The sequence below is a fragment of the Lepeophtheirus salmonis genome, chromosome 9 (genome assembly GCF_016086655.4).
Source record: "Lepeophtheirus salmonis chromosome 9, UVic_Lsal_1.4, whole genome shotgun sequence".
Lineage (NCBI taxonomy): Eukaryota > Metazoa > Arthropoda > Copepoda > Siphonostomatoida > Caligidae > Lepeophtheirus > Lepeophtheirus salmonis.
Genome location: NC_052139.2, coordinates 20,585,459 through 20,600,033, shown reverse-complemented (window position 1 = coordinate 20,600,033; position 14,575 = coordinate 20,585,459). Strand labels below are relative to the sequence as shown.

Here is a 14,575-nt window from a genome sequence, read left to right as displayed (position 1 = left end):
ACCAAGTTCCTTTAAATACTCGAAGAATAGAGAATAATACTCACAGGAAATCGGTGAGGATCAAAAGTAGGTGTTTATAAGAGGATGTATAATATATTAAAGAAAAAAATTTAAAAAAACTAATATTAATTAAGTCGAGCATGATGATTAAATTCAAAATTATTCACATTCTCTCCATTCGAACTGGAGGAAGATGAAGCTACATTAATGGGCTCTTCTTTGGAATAATCATCTCCATATTGTTGAGATTGTAATCTAAAAAACATTCAAAGTTATTTGAGATAGCCATTTATCTTTGTTGGACTTCTCTTCTCCTTCTTCGTCGTACAACTCATCCAGGGATATGGTATGAACTGTAATGAGCTTTTCCACCCCATAAAATATTCAATTATTGAATTATCCTCATCCAACCACTGTAAATTCTTCATTTAAAATTATTGATCTTATTTTTTTGCTTGAAAAATGTACAATTTACTTATACAAGTTATAACTTCTACACAACATACAGGGTGGATCGTATCTAGTGCTATATATTTTATTATTTTCAAATTTTCAAGAGTAAATTTAAACAAGAGGTTTTGTATGGACATTTATCTGATGAAATCATCCGAAAATAGTGCTTGGCACGACTTTTTTCATTATGTGAGCCCTCAGAATTAATAATTACCCAATACAGACCTTGACTATGTAGTCAGACTAGAGCTTGGTCCACTCCTTCTCCATGGAAGCTGCAAGAGACTAAATACATCTTTGAGGAGTAGCACACACCCCTCCTCTGGACGACTTGCCAAGATAGAGTAGTCCACGGAAAGGATGAGGTTGAATTTTGAAGTACCAAAAGTATGGAAAGTTGCCTTTCTTAGCAATGCAATGACACGGAGCTCCGTCTTGAGTGAAAAAAAAGTTGTCCCTTAACTTCTCTGGCCCAAGTAGCACTTTCCTATCAAGAACTTCGACGGAAGCATCAGTATTGAGCCGCTCCTTCTTCTCCACAAAAATGGGAGGGTAGGCTTTACCTATTATGAACACTAAATTTTTTGATATGAAGACATGTTTGGATGATCAGTAGTGATGTAGTAGCTGTTCACGTGGCATCAATGGTGAAAATTTTTTCACCAGAAAAGGGCACATCTTTCCCCAAATTTTTGTTAGACTTCAGAAAATTTAGAATCTTCTTTGCTCTTTCTAAACGTTTCAGCTTGCTCTGTTCAGAGATAAGATGATTTGTTGTTATCCTCCGTGATTTCGCATCAATGTATTCATGTATTGAAAATAATGAAATATGTAATAATAGGTCAGATCAACCTTGTATATACTTATACAACAGCTGTCGGGGTGGTCCTAGAGACGCCCAACTACTTGGAGTGAGAGAATGGAGCTTTTTCTATCCCATTTTTTCTAATTTTATGTAACCTAGAGAACTCAGATGATTGGTGTTGATTTATTTTCATATCTAATTGTTCATTCTTGAATATATCGAAATATCAATTAATTTCAGTCACTCAAACTTAATTGATTATTGAATTAGTAAGTGTTCAAATTTCAATGGTCTACCCGGTATAAGGAAATCTTAAGTTGTCATTTACTGATTGTGAGATCAAAGTACATATTTATTCTTGATTTGTCAATTAACTGAAGCAATAACAAAAATATGATTATCTTAAAAAAGTTTTACTATAACAAAGCAACAACTTGGACCCAAAAATAGGATGCAATCAAAATTTCAAATCAAATAGTCAAACTTTTAAGTGTCACAAAAAAATAAATAACAAAATACACATTTTGTATCGAAGTTGATTTGATGTAAGAACTTTGAAAGTGAAGTGTTATTACTTTTTTTATTGAATAATGTTAAGAATCTACATTTATTATACATTTTCCTACAATAAGAAATAAAAGTAGGAAATTAGATGGTAATTGGCCAATTGTTGCAGTATTCTCTATTTTTTAGTAGAACACTGCTTTATTTCACCGACGTACAAACTTACTTTATATTTCTTGTCAGTGGTCCATTTTTTTTTCTGTTCATGTAATTTATTAACTAGGTGCTAGGGACTCCTATCTTATATACACATTTATATATTTTTTTATTCGTAAATCTACAGCCATTCACAAAAGAATTAAGTTTTGCAAAAAAATTTCAAAAATGAAATTACAATTATTCAATTTCTTAGGAAACATTCACAAATTCAATGTTATTCTCAAAAAATTATTTTTTGAAAGAAATTTCAAAAATCCACAGCTTTTCACAAAATAATAAAATTTTTGTAAAAAAAATTCAAAATTTTATTTATTTAGAATTTCTTTATTATATCTATATAACTGTTTACAAAAATACATTTTTTTGGAACCAAATTTCAAGTATTAAATTTTTGGTAATAGATTTCAAGTATTAAATTTTTTGGAGATAAACTTCAAAATTAAATTTCAAGTATTAACTTTTGTAAAATGAATTACTGCCATAAAGAGCAGAACTTTCTACTTTTAAAATAGCTTTAGTGCAGGGAAAATATTATAATGATGTAAAAATGCATACATGTTTATTTTACAATAAATTTTTAAGTCAATTTATTCCAAAAAGAGACAAGAATTCTTTGGTTAGGTATTATTGATGCATCCGACTTTCCTAAGCGGCATCTTTTATCGTCACAATTTACTTGAACTATATTATTATTACGTCTGGGATCTGGGAAAGCCCCAGTCCATTTCATACTAAGAGAAATAGACATTTTTTAAATAATTTTTCCTTCCCTATATTACTCTATGAAATGTTTTTTGCTGATACAATTCTTTACTTGAAAAATTATTTCTAGCAAAAAAATAAAAAAAATTGTTACATGAAGAGGGTCAGGTATCCTGAAAGCTAATCAAATTTTTAACTGAACCTCACAAATTATCTCATTTTGATTATAAATATGCGGTAAAGAGTTAGGGAAGACATGATTGGTCGCTTAAATCTCGACTATTGATGACTGAATTAAGTCGAAATCCCCTCTATGACTACGTATCCTTGCTGATAACTTAATAGTATTGTGATTCCCCAAGACCCATGAATTCAATTTTTTTTATATATTTTGTTTGAGCTTCTTGTGAATGGGGTCCCTCAGACTCGGAGTTGAATGATTTTGCCTTTACATGAAAATATTTATTAATCATTTTTGCGCTTCTGAATAATTATTGATTACTTTCTAATTCAAACTAAATAGGGGTATTCTCCTAAAATGGATCCTAGTAACTATATCATTCATAAATGAATTCGGCTCTCTAACGTATACCAGCTCTACTTTCAATAATAATTATAAAAAATAAGGGAGGGGGGGGATGACTCGAGGAGTTAAATTTGAGGGGGGCAATTCATTATTTTGTGGCAATTCTTCTTAATAATTGATAATTTGCCGTTTGATGAAAAAACGAGAAAAAAATTAAACACATTTAAAAATTATTCATCATTTTAAAATCATTTTTTATGTGTCAAATTTATATGCAAACGCATCTCGAGAGTCTCCAAAACTTTATTTTCATTTACAAATCCAATATTCTATTGTAAATCTTTTTTTGGTTGCCCGATAGTGCAATTTTTTTTACAAATAACTTTCATGATTTTGAATAAATTTAGACAACGTCCTTATCCGTTCAGCTGGTTTTTAAGATGCAAGTCAATTTTTGATTTGTACTTAATTTGTGTGTTGTTGTTTTTTTGGGTATAGAATAAGCTCCCTCCTGCCAATCGGTCCCCGTCTTATCCCGGCCAAGTTCAAGAGAGGCAATCATCCAACGTTTCAGCCTCTTAGGCCCAACGGCACTCTTGAAAGACACACACATACACTCACCGTAAACTGTATTTTAATTATTATTCCCTATAGAAGAAATTTTTAGGTATCAGCAAGTAAGAAACACTCTAGTTTATAGTGATATCTGTCTACAGATATGTCGTCTCTTAAAGTGAGCATATTTCTTATGAAATTCTCTCAGGGGTTGTTTTTACACTCACCGGAATTTCGACGCTTTTCGAGAAGGTGAGAAAAATAATTGTGTTACTATGGATTTGAAGACCTTTTGCATACATTAATTGCCTGCTATTAAATTAGGAAGAAGTGAAATGTATTATTGCTTTTGGCAGATGATTCTTCAACATTTAAAAATTATAGTAGCATTAGTTCAGGGACAATCTTATAATTACTTTTAATAATAACAATTTTACTTTGCATTTAAAAAAAATCTACAAAGATAGGTGGGAATTCTTTAATTCTTTTTATAGATGGAAATATTCTCACCACAAGGATCTAACAAAGAATAATTTCAAAAAAATAACAACAGTACCAACTGTCTTTTTTCGCTAATCAAATCATTCCTATATATATTGTCACAAACTTTTATTGGTTGAGCAAGAATAAAATGTGGCTATGTTTTAAAATATACTAAAAAATTAGTAAAGAATAATCCCAATGTTTGGAAGATTGGTTAACTATATAGTAACTAATTTTGAGCCTTTTGTATCTTTCTTTCAAAGTAAAATTTGAGAAATACCCTACAGGAGACATCAGAAGAAAACATAAAACTTTTTATTTAAGTTTGATTTGAGGAAAGGACAAACAAACATAGCAGAGGCAAATAATTATTTCCCTCTCAAATTTCCAACATTTAATATCCTCCAAAATATCAAGAAATTAATTGTTTTATTTTGTCAGCTATCGATTCGTGTTCTCTTACTTTCTATTTATGTTATGACAGGTTTAGAAGTTTTTTATGTCCCTCATAGAATCACACGTTTCCTTTTTTTTGTGTAAAAAAATGATTCAAAATCAGGTTGAAGTTAAACCAATTAATACTTCCACGTAGTTACTTCTATTGTATCATGCAACCTTTCTTCCAAAAAGAAACAGAAAAAAAAAACCCGAAATTATTTGGTAGTTAGCCAAATAATTTAATCATACCAACTGTCATTTACATCTTATGTACTCCAAAAATATTACTGTAATATTAATTTTTCGCCATTTTTAAAATGAATTACATATAACTAAAAACTACATTCGTAGTAGTATCTTATTTGATACTGTATTATAATATTGCTTAGTAATATTTCATTGAAAGAGTATTTATACATTTGTATATACTTATGTATGAACGCCAAAACTTCTTCATAAAAAGAATATAATCTTATATATATATCCTATAACGGACGAGGTATCAGCAAGAAATTGTATTCCTGCCCTTTTGGAGACAGAGAATAAGTATAGAATAACTTATTACTTTGTTTATTTTTTTAAAATAATAAATTATGAAATAGCCTTTGACGTATCAAGCAAGAAGAGCCTATCGACAGCTGACGACAAATTATATATACAGAGTATTTTTGCGTTAGCGAAGTAAACCCGTGCTTCGGTTGTGTCGGTCCTTATTTATTCAGTTCAGTTTAGTCTTAGGGCCGGTCTTATCAGTCCTTTGGACTCTCATTAATAGAACTGACTTTAAAATAATAATAATAAATTTGAGTCAAGGATCGAACTCTATAAGTTTTAGGACGTATATACAGGACTGAACTGACGGAACATGTCAGTGTGTTGACTGGTTGACAGTTGGCGAGGGGACCCAAGAGCCATCCACTTCAAATGAGATTTTTTAAAGTTATTTATTATGTGATAGTTTTTTTTTACTCAAGGAGCACAAGTCCCTGTGAAAGCAACATAAAAACATTCACCCAAGAAATCCAAACAACTGACAGCAAAATATATTTTTTTGCCCTTAGATTTTCAACCACATATATATATTATGGCAAAAATATATAGTCTACTCAAGGTAAAGTGGAAAAGACGAAGTATACATATTTTCATTCATTTAGTATAGATTTTATAACCAACATTGTGTATATGTAATTGTAATGATATTTGGGGGGGAATCGATTTATATATTCTTTGACAGTCACATCTATCAATCAATATAATCCAAATAGTGGAAATAAAATGAGAATTTTAATCATATAAAATATTGGTTTAATTGAATGACATCAATCTTTTTCTATTATTCCAATAATGCACATATATATTTGTTTTCTTCCAATATTAATGCAGAAAAACACATATTTAAATATTAAGAGGTGATATTGTTATTCTAGCATTAAAAGTTTTGAAAGCTTTGTATAGAAGAAAATATATCGAAAATACAATTTGGAACCCTTAGTAAGAGTAAATTTTTACTCAATGTAAAATTTTAAAAAGAAACAGGGATTTTCATTTCGTATAATTGGTGGGATGGAGTTTCACGAATTAAATATTTACTCCGTCTAACTTAGGAATCGTCTTTGAAGTCCATATTCATATAATATATTTCCTTCTCTAGGATTGACCGAGGCGCAAACCTACATACATCAAGTTCAATAGAATATTTTTTTAGAGCGCATTGTACATTGAGCTACATCGTTCCATGATTTATGGAGGTTGAATTTACATAATAAAGAAAAGATTAAATCTATATAAAACTAGATCTTTTGAAAAATATTTTTAGTTATTGAGGCTTTCAGTAATTTTAATTGAAATATATATTTAATCAAAGCAATATTGGCCTCTTATATTTCATTTTTAATCAAAATACATCTGATTCAATCATATCAATCAATAGTTTATAACTTACAGAATGCATCAAAATATTCAAAATACAAAGTATTTAAAATATCAATTTGAATCAGATATTTTGAATACTGTTATAAACATCCATATCATTTTATACAAATATAAAATGTACTGGGTGGCGGAAAAAAATCTTTACGCATCATTTTTGCTACATAAATCAAGGTTTTTGTGAATGCCATAAAGTTGTTACGGTCAAATTCTTAAAAAATAAAAAAAATATAAGGTCTTCTTCATAAATGTCTTTTTTAGAAGTATTCTGAACGTGACCAACGAATTTTGTTCTGCGCACTTTGGACGCTGGCAAAACCCCAAAGGCGAATGCAAAGCTTTAAGGGTTCTTTTTCATGAACCCAGACATAAACGTGGTGTTCCAGAAGGATGTTACGCCTACATATACTTCCAAAAAGGCCCAGAAGTGGTTTCCTTTATCTTGCCTTTCTGGTCATGTTGAGTCCAAGGCCTGAACCGTCCGTCACCCAAATATCAACAACCTCAAGGACACTGCCAACCAGCACTGGGATGCTATATCTGAGGACTACATCTGCAAGCACTTATGTGTCCACCTGGAAGCCATCATTGTCGTTATTTTTTTATTTTATCGACATACTCTATTACAACTGGTTGCTAAATTAAGTTCTGGATTGAAAGTTTTAAGATTTTTTCGCCACACCGGGTACTTTAGATTGTTATACAAAAAGTGTACTGAAATAATTTATTACGATATAATGTTCATATTTAAAAAATAGTTGTAGTTAAATTTCTATATCATATAGTTTACAAAAAAGGACTTGAACATTGGGTTAGATTATTACTTCAAGGTATTTTTGAGTGGTGGTTATATACCTGCATTGATTCATTCTACAGTATGTTAAATTAATATTTAGACTAATAAAGCATGTGTAAACTAAAAGAAATATTATCTGCAAGCTGGTGTGATAGTCTGTAGCTGGTTATTTACAAAAATGGCGCATTCAGAGAAGAATTATGACAACGCCGTCTATGTGAGTAACATACACCTATATTTTGTATTAAATGATATTACCATTGAAGGAGTTGTAATATTTTACTACAGAACGACGCCACTTTCTGTTGTGTAGTTTACAAAATAATATAAGTAAACAATGCTCATGCTCCATTTTGAACATAATTGAATACAAATTGAGAGAGTTATTAATATTGGAGTTAAAGCGTAGTTAAATTAATGCCCCTTTTTTGATGCGCAAAGGTATATCCAATTTTACTAGTTTTATACACCCATATCTCTGAAGTTAATAAAGCAATTCATTTGGTTCAAGTCATATAAATTTATAAAGGAAGAATAGTTGGAATAAGATGTTCTCACTTATGGTTAATGAAAGGTAAACTTGAGCTTTACAATGCTAAAATTGAAGAATTCAATCTTGATTAAATGTTTTCATGTTCCTACATAAGTTCTCCTAATTAAATAACATGTGGTTAACTGTTATGGTCGTTTTGACTTGAAATGGTACATGTATAATAACAACAGCAAATAAGTTATAAAAATAATAATTAACCTCTACCATTTCATATTTAAGGTTATTTTTCCCCTTGAAAGATCTAAATAAAAGAAACAATTCGAAAATGACGGAAAATTGATTATTTTTCCGAATTTCTATAAATAAATAAATTTTTTCTGTCTGTATAAACAAATAAAATAAATAACTGGTTGTACTGTATATTTAGTGCTCCGTTATGTATATGATAAACATCTTTTTGATATAAGAAATAATAACGTAGTTGTATTAATGAAATATTGCAGGCGTGTACGTATAACAGGAGCACTGTTTCTGTTAGGTTTGATGATTGATATCTTATTTATCTCATAGTTCATGTGCGTATATGTTGAGATTGTAATTAAATATAACGCTGTTATGTTATTTTTTTTTATTAGTGAGCGTTCTAGAGATTAAAGTGCTTACACTCATCACATCATAATTTATATATTTTTTTCTGAAATTCTAATTCTTCTTCTTTTATTCTTAAGGACATAACAAATATGAATCGATATAAGTATTGAGTAGTAACCTGTGAGTGTGTTCATGAAAACGGAGAGACAACATTGAAAATTTCTTGAGGAGTTATATCCTATATTATTGAAGGAAAATTTGTTTTTCAGCTGACGCCAAATTACTCCAGGCAATGTGGGGTATTGATCTATTATCTTATTAATTCCTCATTAGATCACCATGAACAAACTTATAGCTTGGCCCAAAAAGTCTTGAACTATCTTGACTCCTGTGTCTGCTCTATCTTTATCAACAGACAAATTATCGATTTTCTCATTGCTTATGCAAAAAACAGGATCTGATTCCCATTTTCCAACTGGTTTCTGTAAGAAGCTTATGTCTAGACTCACAATTTAAAAATAAGACCAGGAATCTTCCCTAGCAAATCGTCATAAATTAAGATGATCTACATTATCTTTTTAAATCGGTGGGAATTTTGGTTTTCCATGTTCTCAAAGCTTACATCTTTGTGCAAAGTCTTTGTTCTAAAGTTATTAATTTTGATGCCATCTTCATTTTGTTGACGTTTTTAACTTGATCCCAAATTAATGGTAATGGTACAAGCTCTTCTGTTAGCTAACCATATGCACCAGGAATACTTTGATTCCTCTATCTGAACAAATCTACTTTCTTATACATGATCAAGTTATTGACTAGTATCATTCAAAGGTGCTGCTGAAGAGAGTAGAGCTCTAAACCACCAAGAACCTTTCAGACATCTTTATCTTAGTCATCGTAATAGTGAAATGGAAATCACTTCTTAGACATCAAAGTTTGAAACCAACCGTGATATTTTGGTAGATTTTCTTACATTATACCTCCCTAATTTGTCCAAGTTATACCAAGTTTTGCATATAAGATAGCAGAACTTGACTCCCTTTTGGGTCTAAATCCATTTGTCATGATATGTTCTAGCCCTGGCGTCTCAAGTAAAATATCCAAACGAGTATCATAACTTCTAGTGCAAATATTAAGTAATTAATGGAATTCACAAAAATAGTGACTTAGGTTAAAGACTAGCTTAACCCAACACTAAAATATTGACCAATGCTAGAATGTGTGTACTGTGTGCACAAATTTGTGCCTCGGTAATACATACTTGAAAAAAAAAAGAAACTAAATTAATACTAGCATTTGTGCCTATCTGTTTGTTTCTCTGCGTATTGCTGCCAATGAGCGGCTACTTATATCTACAAAAATTTGCAATTACGTTTTTATACTTAGATTAACAAAAAAAATAAGTATTTTTTTAATGGCCTTAACCTTGATGATAATAACCTATATAGGCTATATAACCTTATATAGTCAAGTTTTATAAAATAAGTCAAACAATTGTGTCAAATAGAAAAATATTATAGTAAAAATTTAAGCTAATCTTACATGAAAATGACGTCCAAGTCATTTGAGGCTGAGAACAAGGACGGGATTAACAATAGAAATTTATATTTTTAAGTTAATAATTAATATTGCAATGTAGCACTTAGCCTTACATTTCATGATTTAATAACAAATCAAAAGTATTCATATGTAATTGTTAAAGTCTTTTTTTTTTTTTTTAGTAATAGAATATTAATATTTACATAATAATTTCATATTTGAAAAAATTTTATAATATAATATTTAAAAAAAAAGCGAATGTATATTTTTTAAAGTTTTCTTATTTGATTCAGGATAAAATCTTCTATGGTCGTCAACTACTTGTAGATGAAATTGCAGCTGTGATTCGTCACTTGTTAACAAGCCACTATATTCTTGTATGAGCGCAACTTCCCTTTGGGCAAGATGATTAATAACATTGAGAGACCCTATTATTACTTTTGCCTATTTGAAATCATCCCTATTATTCCATGACGCAGGATCAACTTCTAAAATTCCATAAGGAAGCTCCATAATTTTCATAAAATTCATTGTTTTATCTGTGAGAAAGTCTTCTAAATGCTTGTGTACATCTTTGTCACAGAACTGTTGTTTCTCTCTACTATTTACTCTTAAAGAGCTCAGCATCCGCCTTTTGGATGATAAACTTACTCGTCCATCAAAAAATACAAGTTCCTCCGATAAGTACCATAAATGACTGGAAATTTTGGATGATGTTGATTTTGAAATTTGACTGTTCATAGTTGAGTATTTCAATAATGACATCCTTAAATTCAGATCGTTGTAAAGAGTGTCTGAAGCCTTAGATGCATTGATCCAAAGTTTTATATATATTCTTACTATAAAAACACATATATCCCGTAATCATCTTTCTTCTCTGGGAGTTAATTTAAATTTAGATTTAAGCATCCAGGTTTTAAGACTATATAAGACTTTTGATAGCCAATGGACATGATGTATTGCACCAGGTATCATAAATTTAACTCCTCGCTTAGGAACATCACCAAAAAATGTCATCACTAGTTCTAAGAATTCCTTATTATCGTCCTTTCGAATTTTATTATCAAGATGTTCGTTAGCAAAGTCAATGGTGTCTTGTCGTATGTCTTCAAGAAGCCTAGCCAACTTTTTATCTGCAATTCCGTATTCATATTTCCCTTTAGTGATCGATTCAGAATAGGCAGAATGACTATATTTCATTACTATACTTTCATTTTTCTTTTAGACACGTAAAAATGATTTATCTTAAACATTTATATAAAAAAACTTTTGATAGAAGTTTAACTTAAAAAAATTTCGTTTTTCTCCAAAAATATGTAACATTTCAAAACATTAGGGCCGTTGAGCTACCTCTAAATATTTACAAAAAATTTCAACTTTGTGAATCATATTTTTTTATCAAAAGGAACCCTCATATTTTTACTTTTTCAAAAAAAAGTGATTTTATTGGTACCTAAAAGAGGAGTTATTGTAAGTCCATGTTGGACTTGAATTAAAGATCGAAATGGAAGGAATTTTTACAATTTCTTTCTTCATTCCCTTCTCCCCCTCCTATTTCGTCACAGCTAAGTGTAGCTGATATGATAAAACGTCATGAAAGCTATGCTACTCTCCTCAATTAATCTTGCGAATCTTGCAATCCCTGTTAACTGAGTTTTTTGATGTTTTTTTTTGTATTTTAAAAACATATAACGGGTTAATTTGTTTTTTAATTACCCGGTAAATTTATTCTGAGGCTTAAAATAGGCTATAACGTTCCTAAAGTCAGTGCTACTGTAGGACTATACCCAAAATACACACAATTTTCATACCTATATATGTAGATATGCTGTGTGAAATTTTAACGTGTCTGAGTCCAATCAGCTCAGAGAAGTTGAGCCAAAAATCAAATTGATGTTGCAACTAGTATTCTACATAGTTTATTGAAGCCTTTGAAATATTTTTTATGAGATGTTTAAATTGAACAAAAAATAACACATTTATTTGGAATATGTTCTTGAAAAAGATTGTAATGACTTTGATATCATTCGATAAAAATAACAACTGTAAAACCTGTTATTCCAAGAATAAATTCCATTTTGACATGGAAGAATTTTTCTTCTTCGTTACTTAAAGCAATATTACGTTATTGAAAATTAAGATATACATATGTAATTTGATGTTAAATGTTCAATTGTAAACAACCTTATTTGTATTTTGTTTACGAAATATGTCCCGGTGTACATATATTTATAAGTACATATACGTATAATAGCCCTCAATCTTATAGCCTATATACAAGGTGTACACGTTTCATATGCAAAAATTAAAATATTTATATAAAGTGCGAGAACATAACTTCTTTTTTTATAATGCATGGCAGTCAGGCTGTAGAAGTAGTAGTGGGGCGGGCGTGGTTTCATTCGAAAGTCAAGATTCTAAAGTTGTTTTTTTCAGAAATACAGTCAATTACAATCATAGGCTAGAGTAGTGAAGAACCGGTGTTTACCGTCGAAAATAAATATTGCCAAACATTTATTACAATTCATATATTATAAAATCAAACTAATTGTAATTTAGCTCCAGGATTTTTATTGGTGCAATTTATGAAAATCAGTTGATAACTTCAATTTCTAAGATGCAAAAACAATTTTTCCCATTCATTTTCATAATTTTAAATTTACATAATTTATTGAATTTGGCAAATAATGACGTTACACAGATAATTGAGTGGTATTAAATTATAAATTGTTACAATTTGTTCAAATCAAGTAATTGGAGCCGGATTTATTCTGGAAAGACCAACATTATTAAGACCTTTACGGAATTGTCAAAAGCTAATCAAATAATGAACCAATCTTTCACGACAATAAAAAACCTATATTGGTCATTTAACTTAGTGTTGATTGTATGAAATAAGTATCCCTCTAAAACCTCAAAAAAAAGTTACAAATAAAAAAATGCAGTACTATTAAAATACTAAAGTTCAGGTTATTCAGTGTATAGACAATGGGTAACATCTCCTATGATTTTCAAAATTGTGTAAAGCAAAATTCAAATGTGTACTATTATTATAAAATAGTTATAAGTAGTTATTTGTACATAAAACTCGTTTTATTGCATTTTGTAAAAAGGAAGTTACACCATGCACATTAGGGTGGCTTGTTTTTAACTTTTTCTCAAATTTCGAATATAACTAGTAAGGAAAAGTTGTCATGTGGCAAGAAAATAACATATATATATTAATGTGTTGATCTACCACGTCATTTTTAGGTCGGCCATCTCTTTTTTAAAGTTTTAAAACAGGAAAACATTATTTACTGTGTCAATAAAGATTTGAAAAAGACATTATACATTAAATTGCATTAAATCGTTTTCTTCTACATAAATTTAATCTATAAAAAGTATTTGTATAGTTTTTCCTAAAGGCATCTTATGGGGTCAAAAACAAAACAATTCGTAAGAAAATGTATAAAAGGCTTAGTAAAAAAATCAATTATTTTACATGTTGATATTCATTTAATATGTCTTCCCCGCACCAGTTTATTAAAAAAGTTAATAGAATTCTTTGTATAATTGTTTTTGTTTCTGCAATGATTAAAAAATATTATTTTCTATACTTTTTTATAATTGTTTTCTAAACAAATTACCTCTCAGTGAGCTGGAGTAGGATTAGTTTGCAAAAAATAATATACTATAAAAATGACACCCCAAATTCAAAAGCTATGACATCTAGCTTTCAGAATCTGTATAGAATAAAATATTCCGGGCAAGGAATCATAGTTGCCAACTTTGGAATTTCTAAATGTGGTCAAAAACAGAATTTTAAACCGCCTACAAAGTGGGATTTTCCAATTTGTGAAGCTTCTGATCGGTGATATTTTTGTGAGAATGTCCCACATGTGTGATTATATTGAGATCATATATTCATATTTATAAAATTATGAAATATGAGAGTAATATTTACAAGACAAGATCATAATATACCAGAAGTTTCATGAAATTGGAAAAACCATTTTTAGGTGGTTTAAAATCATATTTTTGACCACATTTAGAAAAACTATGGTTCCTTAACTGCATTATTTTGTTTTTCAACAGATTTTGAAAACCAAATGGCACAGCCCTTGAGTTTGGGATGCCGTTTTGATGGTATATTTCCTTGCAAAACAATGCTCCTCCAGCTCACTGTTATCTAAGTTTTTGTCAATATCATGTTATGTAAAACGCTTTACTAAATTATAATTTCCTTATCAAAATGTTTATGTAATAATCTTTACATATTTTATTAGAAGGAAAATAGCAATATGAATGTAAGTACATCTTGTATTTTCATGGACTGCTTTAAAAGTTGTTAATCATATTATGAAAAAACTTAATTTAGTATTGACTATTTGAATGTCTTTTCATAAATCAAATGTTTTGAAGGTAAAGTAAAAATTATTTATCGATAATAATAGATGAAGTAAAAGGAGATTCATACTTTTGCCTCTAAATGCCTTTAGTCCTGTTTATCTCTCGTTGTATAAGTGCTATTAGTTTACTCTAGATGGCATTAGAGACTTAAAA

The 14,575-nt window shown here is 29.6% G+C and overlaps 1 protein-coding gene across 1 annotated transcript in view; it reads right to left on the bottom strand.

The window, feature by feature from the left end:
• Nucleotides 1–14,575, bottom strand: part of LOC121124674 (uncharacterized) — a 68,905-nt gene that overhangs the window by 17,901 nt on the left and 36,429 nt on the right. The window lies entirely within an intron of this gene.